This window comes from Nymphaea colorata, chromosome 6, assembly GCF_008831285.2.
Source record: "Nymphaea colorata isolate Beijing-Zhang1983 chromosome 6, ASM883128v2, whole genome shotgun sequence".
Classification (NCBI taxonomy): domain Eukaryota; kingdom Viridiplantae; phylum Streptophyta; class Magnoliopsida; order Nymphaeales; family Nymphaeaceae; genus Nymphaea; species Nymphaea colorata.
Window position 1 is genome coordinate 4,237,983 of NC_045143.1, and position 13,247 is coordinate 4,251,229.

Consider the following 13,247-nt stretch of genomic DNA (forward strand, 5'->3'; position numbering starts at 1 on the left):
GATGGGTAAAATAACTCGGACGTGGCAGCAACAAAATCATCAAACGAGTGAACGCGCCTTTTGATTTGCCATTTTCGGCAAAAGCCAAAGAACACACGACCAACCCCACTGCAGCAGTTGCTTGCTGTTGCAGATGATGACGGACGCACGTTGCTACTGCTGAGAGCAATATATTGGGACCGAGTCAGCACGTTATCAGATTCTTCAGAAAAAGCTGATAATAGAGGAGGACCATATACTCCTCCTTTTGAAATCCCTGTAGTACCATTTCCATCCTTAAAGAAGTGGTGTGTTATTAGTCACTCTCACACCTTGAAGTTCAGAACGATGACTTTTCTAGACATACCGGCGGTCTCTCTCTCTTGTTGGTAGGTACTTAGGTACTTTATCTCAGTCTCTCTCAATAGTCTCCGGCCCAATGGCCCGGATTTAGTTACTACAGTGTATTGGGGCTTTGAGGGACCAACTATGGGCTGAGCTGCATCATGCTCGTCAGCTTGCTCCTTTGCCTTGGCTTTTGGCAGGAGACTTCAATTGTTTGCTTAACCCTGCAGATTCTTCCTCTCCTATCACTTCTGGTCCGTCCATGTCTGCTTTCCGCTCGTTCGTTGAAGAGTTTGGTCTTTTTGACGTGCCTCTGAATAATGGTGGATTTACTTGGTCCAACAATAGGAATCCTCCTATTTTTCGTAGGCTGGACCGTGTCTTCCTCTCGTCCGAGCTATTCTCTGTTTTTCCTTCGTCCTCCTTGGCAGGGGCGAAGCCAGGATTTCTTCTAGGGTCGGCCCAAGACGATTCGCCGGTCGGGCCAGGATCGGGCTAAGATAAGCGACGTGGAGCGACCGGTCGAGCCAAACTAAAAAAATTTGATTTTTTCAATACAATTTTTTTGTTCTGCACTCACCCGAGCCATGGCTCGGGCGGCCCCCCCTCCCTCCGCCCCTATTCCTTGGTTCTAGGACCGAGGCACTTGTCTGATCATGCTCCGTTGCCCCTTTCCCTTCTTCGGGGTAGGGCTGGTACCGGGCACGCCAGGTTCCGTTTTGAGCTTTGGTGACTCCGTGATGAGTCCTTGTGGCTGCCGTCCCTAAATGGTGGGCTCGCATCATCAATGGTAGGTGGGTTGCTTTTAGGCTCTCGCGAAAGTTACACTCCATCAGGAAGGAGCTTTTTGCCTGGAAACGCATTTTTTGGAGTGGCAAATTTTCTGAAGTGACCGTTTGGGATGAAGAGATCATGTCCATTCAGTCCTCTGACAATATTTCTGCGGATCAGTCTTCCCGTCTCCTTTGTCTCCAGTATCTTGCTCAGGAGTGGCGGGTTATGAAGTCTATCCATTGGCAACAGCGGTCTAGGTTGAGTTGGCTTTCGAATGGAGACCAGAATTCTAGATTCTTTCACTTAGCCGCCTTTCAAAGGCACCACCAGACGTTGCTCTAGTCCATGATTATCAGGCATAGGGTTTTTCTTGGTGATGACATTCTCCAGGTTTTGACTGCTCATTTTCGAGAGTTCTACTCTAACCCTTTTCGCTTCCGTGCCCTGTTGCCAGACTTTCACCTCTCGTCCCTCTTCGTCTCGTGTGCGATCTTTCTTGAGCGGCCCTTTCTGCACCAAGAAATCAAAAGCGCTGGTAAGGCGCCCGACATTGATGGTTTTCCTATTGAATTTTTTCGCACCTTTTGGGAGGCTTGTAGCGTTGATGTGTTTGCGTTTTGTGATGAGTTTGCCTCCAATTCCGTCTTTCTTAAAGAATTTAATTAAGCCACCTGTGTCTTGGTGCCTAAGCATCGTAACCCTACGGATGTCACCTACTTTTGCACGATCTCCAACTTAAGCACACCTTATAAGATTATTGCTAAGTTGCTTTCCTTACGGCTTGCACCTGTTTTGCCTTCTATCATTAACTCCTTCCAGGTTGCTTTCATCAAGGGTCGACCTTTGCATGATGCAACAGTCCTCGCCAATGAGGTTGTTCACTCCCTATACTGTCTGCGTCTTCCTTGCTTCATCTTTAAGTTGGACATTTCTAAGGCTCTTGATTCGGTTAGTTAGGAGTTCCTTTCTGACCTGCTTACCCGCCTTACATTTGGTCCGTCGTTTAAACAGTGGATCCTTTCGCTTGTCACTGGAGCCCAGCTTGCGGTCTCCTTTAATGAGTTGTGTGGTGATTTCTTTTGTCTCGGTCGCGGCCTTCGTCAAGGCTGTCCGTTATCGCCTTTGCTTTTCAACTTTGTTGCCGAGTGCCTTTCTGCTTTATTCCATCACGCTGCGGTAGTTGGCTTCCTCACACAACATTCACTCCCCTACTTACAGACTTTCTCCACCCTTCAGTATGCTGACGACTTTCTCTTGTTTGACACTGCTTCTCGCCAACAGATTGTGAGAACTTGACTCATTCTTCGGGTTTTTGAGCTCATCTCGGGTCTTTCTATTAATTCTTCTAAGTGTCAGCTTTCCCTCATCCACGCGGATCCGACCACAGTACTTCTTGTGGAAGCTTGCTTTGAATGTAACGCTGCTGGCCTGCCTGTGGAATATTTGGGTCTTCAGATTACGTTGTTGCCTTCTGCACCCTCCTTTTGGGATGGAGTGGAGCAGAAACTTGCTAATCGTCTTCAGTGTTGGCAAGGAAAACAACTTTCTCTCCCAAGTCGTATTACTCTTGCTAAACACTGCCTCGCATCTGTTCCCCTCCATGTTCTGGCGGTCTTTCGACCTCTTGTAGCTGTTTTGAATAGGTTTGACAGAATCATTCATAATTTCATCTGGGATGGTGAATGACATTCAGATCACCTTGTGCGTTGGGATATGGTTGTCTTTCTGCATCTTCTTGAGGGTGTTGAGGTTACCAACCTTAGTCGAGCTTGTGAGTCTTATCTGTGTTCTTGGTGGTGGCGTTGGCAATTTAGCACTCTCCCATCACCCTATTCATTTGCTCCAAATTTCACCTGCATTCCCCTAGTGTTTGGAGTGGTTCCATCTCCCACATCTCTCCATCTCAATTTTGGTGCGACCTGTTTTCCGCCCTTCCTCTTTTCCTCCGCCTTGCTGACCTCCCATCGTTTGCACCCCTTCCTGGTTTCTCACCTTCTCGGAGTTTTACTTTTTCTTCTTGCTACCTGGCTTCCTTTGGTTCTTCCGTGACATCGCTCCTATCTCGATTCCTTTGGTCTCCTGGCCATTTTCCTCGTGCCATTGCTTTTGTTTGGCTTCTTCTTGCTGGCCACATCAACACTTTTGACCACTTACAGTACTTTGGCATTAGTTTAGCTAACTAGTGTCCTTTCTGTCTCGCCGCGGCTGAGTCTCGGGTACACCTTTTTACATCTTGTCATTTCTTCTTTAGTATCATTGCCTGACTCACATTTTATTCGTCTTCTTTTTCTCTTTTGTCATTCCCCCAACTTGGCTGTTTCTTGGAGTCGTGTTTGGAGGTTGTGGCTCATTTCAGCTTGGTGGTGCATTTGGGAGGAGCGCAACAACAAGGTCTTCAGGGGCACATTCTCTTCGCTGGAGTCTGTAGCTCGTCTTGTGCAGGGAGATATTCAGTTTGCCATTCAGCTGCGGCGTCGTCCTCTTTCTGCGGCTGGGTGGTGTTGCCGTTCTGTCCTTCCACTCTCTTTCCACCCCTCTTATTTTATTTTTTCTTACGTTGTATTGTATATTTATTCTTTTGCTTCTGTCTTGCGGTTTGTTACTGTAGTTAGGGGACTTCTTGTCCCCAAATTTTGATATACATTCTCATTTTATCGTCTCTCTCTCTCTCTCTCTCTCTCATTGAAATCCTTCTTTTTGAGCTCCCCATGTTCCAGATTTGAATCAAAATTCAACTAGATTTTTTTAAAATTTAAAGTTATATTTGAATCTGAATCTTACTACATGTCATTTTGTAAATTCGAATCCAATCAGAGTTCTTAATTGGATGTTTACAAGTCTGATTATTTTAAGATTTAAATATAAGTCCCTTAAAAAGGTGGACTATCTTACTGCACACAAGTAGAGTTGACCTTGAGCTTGGCCAACTCAAACCCAAATCATCTCAAAAAGCTCGAGCCTTAGCTCAACTCGAGTCGACCTTCTTATAGCAAGCTCGAGCTCGACTCGACTACACAAAATCAAGCTCGAACTCGACTCATTTAACTGATGTAACCCGTTTAGACATTAACTCATGTAAGAATTAACTCGTGTATGTGTTAAACTCTTGTAATTGTGAAAATTTATTTTTATCCTAATAGTTAAAATTGGTGGACTGGTTTTGACTCTATTATATAGAGTACCAGTTTAGGAGTCGAGTCAAGTATAAACAAGTCAAAGAACTTAGACTTGTATAGAAAAAGAGTCGAGCACTACTTCATGCATCAAACTTTAGTGGATGATTATTGGATGATTAGTAAGTCAGGATCAAGAGATAATATCATGGGGCATGAAGAAAGTAATCTTTAAAAAAAAAAAAAAAAAAGATCACGGATCATTCGAAAATGAAAGGGAATGGTCGGCTCTTGGATGAAGTTGAAGGGCAGATATCCGCACAAGGTAGGGCGGAGGCGAACTCCATGTATATCAAACCCCACTAGCCGTGGGGGGACTGTGTCAAAGGACAAGACTCCAGCGAGGACGATGGAGCGGAGAGGACTCGTCCTGAAGCTACTGCAAAGCCTCTGGTTGCTTCTTTCGCCTTGGCTGTTCCGGCCGGTTCTTGCCGAAGTTCACTACCACGAGTGGCTTGTGAGTATCAGAACCGATCGTTCCACTGGCTTCATTAGCTTTCTCATTAGCCATTCTTCTGCTTGTTTGGCACGGTACTCATACACATACACATAATAAACCCTCCCTGAGATGTTATTTTCTCCCGCCCTGAAATCTGCAGCTGAAGAAGAGAACGTCTGAAGCTCGATCGCCGCATTGAACTTCCTATGCGAATGGAGTTGATCTTCTTCTTCTTTCTTCTTTCGATTTTGAAGTTCCCGGAGAGGGCAATGACTCACTACCAAGACTTGGTAGTAAGTAGTTCAATTCCACACTCTTACTGATGCCTAGTTAGACTCTCGTCAAGCGAAGGGGTAAAGATACTAGTTTTAGAGTTTTTTTACACTGCTATGCCAGCGACAATGTCTCTCGGGTGCAGTTTCTTCGAATCACGAACTAAAAACTAACAAATCCATGTCCAGAAAGTGCTTCTAATGTGAATCATTTGTTGTTGCAGGTGGCTCCACCTCCATTCACAAGACTTTGTGCACTAAGGCGATGTTAACAGTCAATGGCCAGTTTCCCGGGCCTGCTTTATACGTGAACAAGGGTGACATATTGGTAATCAATGCGTATAACCAAGCTCCCTATCCCGTCACCATCCATTGGTACCAATCGATGAAGCTTTTACTTATTCGAACATTTCAGATTCAGATCTACCTTCTTCTCGTTTGATAGGAAAAGAAACATTTTTTAATTAAAAAAGAAACATTTTCTTATTAAAAAATCTTTTTTTATTTAAACTGTTTAAAAACCGTTCCAGATCTACCAATGATCTTGTGCACTACGGGTTCTTAGAACTGATGGAATTTTGTGACGTAGTTTTGGTGCTCATGATTTTGGGATGTGATGGAATATTGTTATGTTATTTCTGGTTCATCGATTGGCTAGACAAATGTGTGTTATTTAACTGTTCAAATCTTTACTTTATATTTCTAGTTCTTATAAGTAGTACTTTTAGAGAGATAGAGACAAAATGCACGAAAGTTTTATTGATTTTGTGCAATGAAAACAACCTGTGTTTAAAGAAATAAACAAAAAGTTATTTTCTCAGTCTAGAACCTCGAAGGGTAAATCTCTTCATATCTATTATTTTACCATGACCTTTGCTTTATATTTCTAGTTCCAAGTATACATATAGAAAGATATATAGAAAGAAAAATCCATGAAAGCTTCTTTATTCTATCCGAACAAATTAAGGTGATTAATTTTCTGAAACTAAAATTTCAAAGGATGCATCTCCTTGATGTACTTTTACAATGAACAAGAAGGGAAACAGGCAGTCCAAATAATAAACAAACAAGCCTTAGAGTGACACATTGTAATTCACATTCAGCTTCGCTGTTTATACCCTCAGTGTTAGCATGACATGAGACATGGATGCAGAAACGACCGGCAAGTTATAGAAGATTCAACGATAATCCTTTAGATGAACGGAATTCGTGAATTATAGGGAAAAAAAAGGTCCCGGTAATCAGTTTACTAACCACACGTAAGAACAGAAAACAGAAGTTGGCAGCAACTTGATACATGTCTTTTTGTTGGTAGGAAGATCTTACAAGCTAATGCTACAAACTGATTTTCTTTCTTTCTTTTTTCTCCTGCTATATAGTTCCAACAACATTCTTGTTTTGAAAGAGAAGCCCTGCTTTATTTATCTCCTGCAAACGCCTGTTTGGCTACACTGTCACTTGGACAACCATTACGTTTGGGGAATCCTAGGAGTTTTTGTGGTCATGGACGGTCCGACGCCCGAAACGAGCATGCTGCCTCCACCAGCCTACATGTCGCAATGTTCTGATGTAGAGCTCATCCAAGAGAGCCCACAATCTTCTGCAGATCCAGAGAAGCGTAGGCAAATGTTTATGCAGAACTAAAGTTGTTTGTGAATTTATGGGATTGTTACTCCGTCGACATGACATCTACTTGTTCTTCTAAGCCAATAAGAGCTCCATTCACAACTTTTCAACAAGCCGAGAATTCAACACCCAGAGCGCGTCTTCTTCAGCACAATCGTTTAGTGCTGCTCCGTATGAAAGCAGTCCTTTTCTGTAAATCTCTATGTCCTTTCTGTAAGAAACTTAACCACCCAATATGCAGAAAAGAGAAAACAATGGAGTAAAATGATTTGGATAATGAAATCGACCAACAACCGGTATAAAAAGTCAAGAATTGGATAATCTAAACACATGGAAATTGGATTCGCTCCAACAGGATAGTCAGATAGAGCTCTGAAAACCAAAATGCGGACAATACATACTGAAAACTTTACTTCTTCAAGGAAGTCCAGATACTTCTTACCTTTTTCGGATATTAACTTTTTCTTATATGCTTTTGAAGATCTCTCCTAATGTTTGATATGACGCTAAAATTTTCAAATGAAGCATTACACTACATGAATGTCGTTCTGCCAAAAGTTAAATTGCATAGATGTAATCTCCGTCTATGTGATCTAAGCATACGTTATTCTGTGCAAACATGTTTTGTTTAGAAAATAGGAGATGATTTTGTATCAATTTCAATATATTTTGTTAGAGTACGAAAATCGCATTTGAGTCGTTAACTTTCATGAAAAATACTAATGTTAAGAGAACAAATTTGATAAGATATTGTGTGCAGTGGTAAAAAGGTACTTTTTTTCCAACCAAACCACACAAATCAACCGGTGGTGGGTGACAAACCAATGAACGCGCCTTTTCATTTGCCTTTCAGTTTTACATTTATGGCCCTTCTCGCCTCTTAAATGTAAAACTGCCTACTATTGGGGCCGTTTGATGGCCTGGAAAAATACTATTCACCCGGAAAAATACTATTCACCCAGTTGTCACGTGTCGTATTTACATGGTCCCTGTTATAATTGTCCATACTTGCCCGGATTCTTTTATATATGTATATTGCTGCCAGTAGGAACTTGCGTCTGTCATCAGACGCAACAGCTAGCAACTGCTGCAGTCGGGTTGTGTGTTCTTTGTCGTTTGCAGACACATGTGCAAAATGCAACCAAGTACAAAGTCGGCAGGTCGGTAGGTGCTAAGCACCCGCCGGTATTCATTACAGATGAAAATGTACTACAGGGATTTCAATAGGAGGAATATATGGTCCTCCTTTTTCTGAAGAATCTGGTGGGCCTTTCTTGTTCAACATGCTTTCTTCCATTCATGTCAGATATTGCATTTATCAAATAATAAATTTGCAAACAAGTTTGGTATGATAACTTACGTATTCATATGGTCCCTGTTATAATTGTCCATACTTCCCCGATTCTTTTATATATATATATTGCTGCCAGTAGGAACTTGCGTCTGTCATCAGACGCAACAGCTAGCAACTACTGCAGTCGGGTTGTGTGTTCTTTGTCGTTTGCCGACACATGTGCCAAATGCAATCAAAGTACAAAGTCGGCAGGTCGGTAGGTGCTAAGCACCCGGTATTCATTAAGAGGCGAGAATGGCCATAAATGTAAAACTGCCTACTAAAAGGAAAGGCAAATGAAAAGGCGCGTTCACAAATTTATTATTTGATAAATTCAATATCTGACATGAGTGGAAGAAAGCATGTTGAACAAGAAAGGCCCACCAGATTCTTCAGAAAAAGCTGATAGAGGAGGACCATATCCATATATTCCTCCTATTGAGATCCCTGTAGTACCTTTCCATCCAGGGCCGTTTGATGGCCTGGAAAAGTACTATTTACCTGGAAAAATACTATTCACACAGTAACATCTTCCCGTGTGTTATTTGTCACTCTCACATTTCTGAAGTTCAGAACGATAGACTTTCCTAGACATACCAGCGGCTTCTCTATCTCTCTCTCACACACACATTGGAATCCTTCTTTTTGAGCTCCCCATGCATCTCCATGGAAGAGTGTCAAAGTTGTGAAAGAGTATCAAGATGATTGTGTATATATATATAGCTGATTTAGTTTCAAAAATTAAGGAGCTTAGATCGCATGATACCTGACTTGAATTGGTGACATCTTCCTGTATACATACTTAGAAAATGGTTAAGCATGAGACGCTTAGGTGCCAGATCTATCATGAATTATATTGGCCGTTGATTGTTCTAAGATCGATGGTTTAAAAAAAAATCAAGAAGAAAAAGTTGTTAATTAATACTAGGCAACTAAAATATCATATCTCCTTTTTTTTCCCTTGGTATTTTTTGGTCATTCTTCTTGTAATGATCTATGCTAAGATGATTTCTTGAGGGTGTCACGCCTACTAGTATCTACCAATTTGTCTAAATACTTATACGTTTAGTAAAATAATAATGAAGATACATTAACAGAATGAGAGTAACAACTGTATGCGGTCGATGAGGCAGCAAATTCTTGACAGTATCTATGTGTCATCCGCATAGAAATGGATCGAAGATGCAAGTTGTCTGATAAGAGAGGAGGCTGGAGCGCCCCTCTCCGTTTGAAGATTAGACGAGACTAGAAGGTAGTGGTTCTCATTCATCAACAAACTGCCCGCATAATGCGTTACTACTTGCCTCGCGAGGCGATTATAGGGATTGTATTGTCATTGCCAAACGTTGCCTATAATTCCAACTCTTTCTCCATCTCAACTAATAGTTGTCGGAAGTACTTTATTGTCATTCTCAACAAGTTTTATTATCTCGCTCACCTACTTTCTTTAATGAAGCTCTCTCTCTCAAGCAAAATTTCTAGATACTAAGCAGTCCAGTGATATTGGGACTTCATAGGTCAGAACCAAGGAATCAGTTAGATATGTTGCAATTAGCAACCAAGTACCTAATTAGTTGCTAGATATTGTGATACTAGAGCCAATTTCATTACATCAAGACGAATGAGTGGATGATGATTCTCGTTATTCAAAGTCACCCAACTATCCAATTAAGATTATCTAAAGCATATCATATGCTTGAAAGAAAAACGAGGAGCAAGGGATGTGAACTAATAGTATATGACAAAAATATTAATAATGTATTTTTCCTTATTTTTTTCTCAACCATCTATCAAGTTAAATCTAATGATCTTGATTACTTGAAAATGGTACCTTTTTTTTAAAATGGTACCTTTTTTTTATAGAGAATGCAACCCACAGTCATATATGCAATATTGGTGAAACCCTTACTATTTAGCTTATATTTATATCCACATTCAATTATCAATAATGAACAATGCACAAGGGCAAACAATGCAAGTAGTACTTTGCTTCGAAGAGCTCGGAACCTGCTTTTATTTTATTTTATTTTATTTTATTTTTGGATATATAGGATCCAAGGATTCGTTTCTCCACTATCTATAGCTTTCTAGTGTCGGTTGGCCAGTTTTTCAAAATCTAATTTCACAGATGAAGTTGGTACGATCAGTGTACCTAAATGTAAGTCAAAGAAAAAAAGATCAATAAAAATCGATGCACAAACTAAATCTTTTGAAGATTTTAAAGTCGACGAATTTGTAGTGTTTCAAACTTAGGGGCCCATAAAATATAATTAGTACATCGAACTTAGTAGATTGTTTTAGACCAATAAGTCAGGATCTCAATATTGAGTTTTTGGTATCGTCATTAACATTCGAGAGATAATATCATGGGGCACGTGGAAGTTACTTTTTTTAAAAGAAAAAGTAAAAATTCACGGGAAGTGGAAGGGGATTGTTGGTTGACGTTGAAGAGCAGATACCCGCACCAGGTAGAACTCCATGTATATAAAACCCCCACTAGCCGTGGGGGGACTGCGACAAAGGACAAGACTCCAGCAAGGACGATGGAGCGAAGAGGAATCGTCCTGAAGCTACTGCAAAGCCTCTGGTTCCTTCTTTCGCCTTGGCTGTTCCCGCCGGTTCTTGCCGAAGTTCACTACCACGAGTGGCTTGTGAGTATCAGAACCGATCGTTCCACTGGCTTCATTAGCCTTCTCATTCGCCATTCTTCTGCTTGTTTGCCACGGTACTCATACACATACACATAATAAACCCGCCCTGAGATGTTCCTTTCTCCCGTCCTGCAAAAGGAGATACTTCTTACCTTTACCGGTGAAATGACAACAATATTGGTGACCTGCAAATTATGATTTACTTGTTTCATTGTTGTGGGTGTTACTAGTGTGAAGCTAGATTTTTTTTTTTTTGTAAAGCATTAAATATATAATTAACAAATTTTTAGTTGACCTTAAGACAGTGATCTAAGCCTGGTGGAACTGCACCATATAACTTAACCTAGGTTTACCTTTATTCAATATGTAAATTCAAAGTTTTTAGATTGAGCTCCATAAAACAAACGCTGCACGGAACCCTTACCCATCTAGCATAGCGCTCCTATACTTTTAAAGGCTATATGTGGGAGGAGGAAGACATAGAGTGGTTTCCTACTAAGATAAGCGAGAAACTTAGAAGTTATTTTTCCATTTCCTCCAAATTTTGGGCAACATGCAAAAGTGGTGTGTTCGACCCCGAACATGCAGCTTGCACTTTAGCATGCACTTTGGAATGATGATCCGATGTTCCTGGTCTCTATCACGGTAAAACTCTGTCAGCCTCCTTCAACTTCATTCCTACACCAGCCTTGAAGCTAGCCGGGAGATTTCTTTCTTGCTTTAGATTTGACGATGAGTTTTTCGCTTTCTCCGTGCTTTTCCCCACTCTCACCCTAGTGGACATTATGACACATTGAAGGGCGGTCTTGGTAGGGCCCTGACCCACCTATAAGTGGAAAAGTAAATTTTACTGTTAATATTTTTAAAAATTTAAGCTGCTATAGAAATTAAAAAAGGAATATGGTGGGGTGGAATATATATATATATATATATATATATATATATATATATATATATATATATATATATATATATATATATATATATATATAACTCCTGCGACAAAAAAAAAATCCTAACTTTTTCCCTACTCATAATTGGCATTATCCTGTTACTGTCTCATAATTGGCATTATAAATAGTAACTATATGTACATCCACCATTGGGATTGTTTGAGCAACTCTCATAATCGTTGACCTCTTGCCAATTGATTATGAGTAGATAGATCAAATGCAAATTGCGCAAACGCTTTTAAGTCTATAAATTGAGTCAATTCTAATTTTAATTTGCTGGCTACTTGTAAATCTGTAAAATTACTTTAATTTGAGCTCGAGGATCCTACTTAGAGATGGATTTAATATCTGTAAAATTACTTTAATATCAGTTGATTTGATACCATTTTTCATCGTTCGAATGTGGTCGTGGAATTACTAAGTTAATTTTATTTCTTTGTTTTCTATGCATTTGTGTTTGTGCCATGTTTTTCATGCCATAACTTTTGCCACAAGCATGTTTTCTGATCTGTAAAATCCTGTTGGCCAATTTTCAAATAAACCCAAGTTGATTTTGTTGGGCTCTAGTCTAACCAAATGTAGTTGAATTTGTTACACAAACTCTATTTTTTGTAATTTTAGATTTTTGTCATAGGTTTCCGGTCCTACATCTTTTAGGTCAAAAATGACTTTTCAAATCTATCACTTAGATTTGAGTGTCCCATTTATAAAGAATCTTCCTTCAAAAATGTTGTGTCAATCTAACATAAGTAACCTAACTTTTAAACCCTTCAAAGTCAGCTACTCAGTCATTTTCCTTATTTTGCAAACTTAGACAAATTTTCATGTTTTTGCATGTCAACCTAAGTTAAAACAAAAGTTAATATTGAATCTTGATTGTTTTGATGTTTACAGTTTGTTTAGGGTTTGTTAACGTGTCCTAACCCTAGTCTAATGTGTCTAAGCTTGCAAGACATAATTTCACATGTCACTTTATATTATTGTTTATTATGAATATTTGTTTGCTTTTAGCATTATAATGCAACATTTGGTTTTAAAACATGCATTCGAATTCTTAAAGGAACTTAAGCTGGTTCACCACGCGACTCATGGCAATAGCCCTTACACATGATTTCATGATCAAACTTTGTTCATGCATGGGTTCAACTTTCGAAATTTATGCATATATGTTATTGTTTATGCTTTGGCATACTTTGTTAGGCATTCATATAGTTCGTTCGCTTTCGCTTTGCATCATGCATTTGCCCATCTCTTACATTAGTGGGTAAAATTCAAACGGCAGTACTTACCCATACCGAGCTTGTTTGGTTTCTTTAAAGTTTTTAATATTAAAATAGGTTTGACCGACAGTCCTCAACTATTCCCATAGGCGTCAAGATTTTTTACAGCGATGGGATTGTCTTGTGTGGGCAGGTTGCTGCGACTTCATACACCAGACTGTGTGAGACTAAGGAGATATTAACGGTCAATGGACAGTTCCCAGGACCAACTCTGTACGTGAACAAGGGCGACACCGTCATCATCAACGCCTACAACCAAGGCAACTACTCTCTCACCATCCATTGGTAAGTCACTACACACTCCACCTCTCTTCTTCTTCTTCTTCTTCTTCTTCTACAACCAAGCCAACTACTCTGTCAGCATTCACTGGTAATTCACTACACACTCCACCTCTCTTCTTCTTCTTCTTCTACAACCGAGC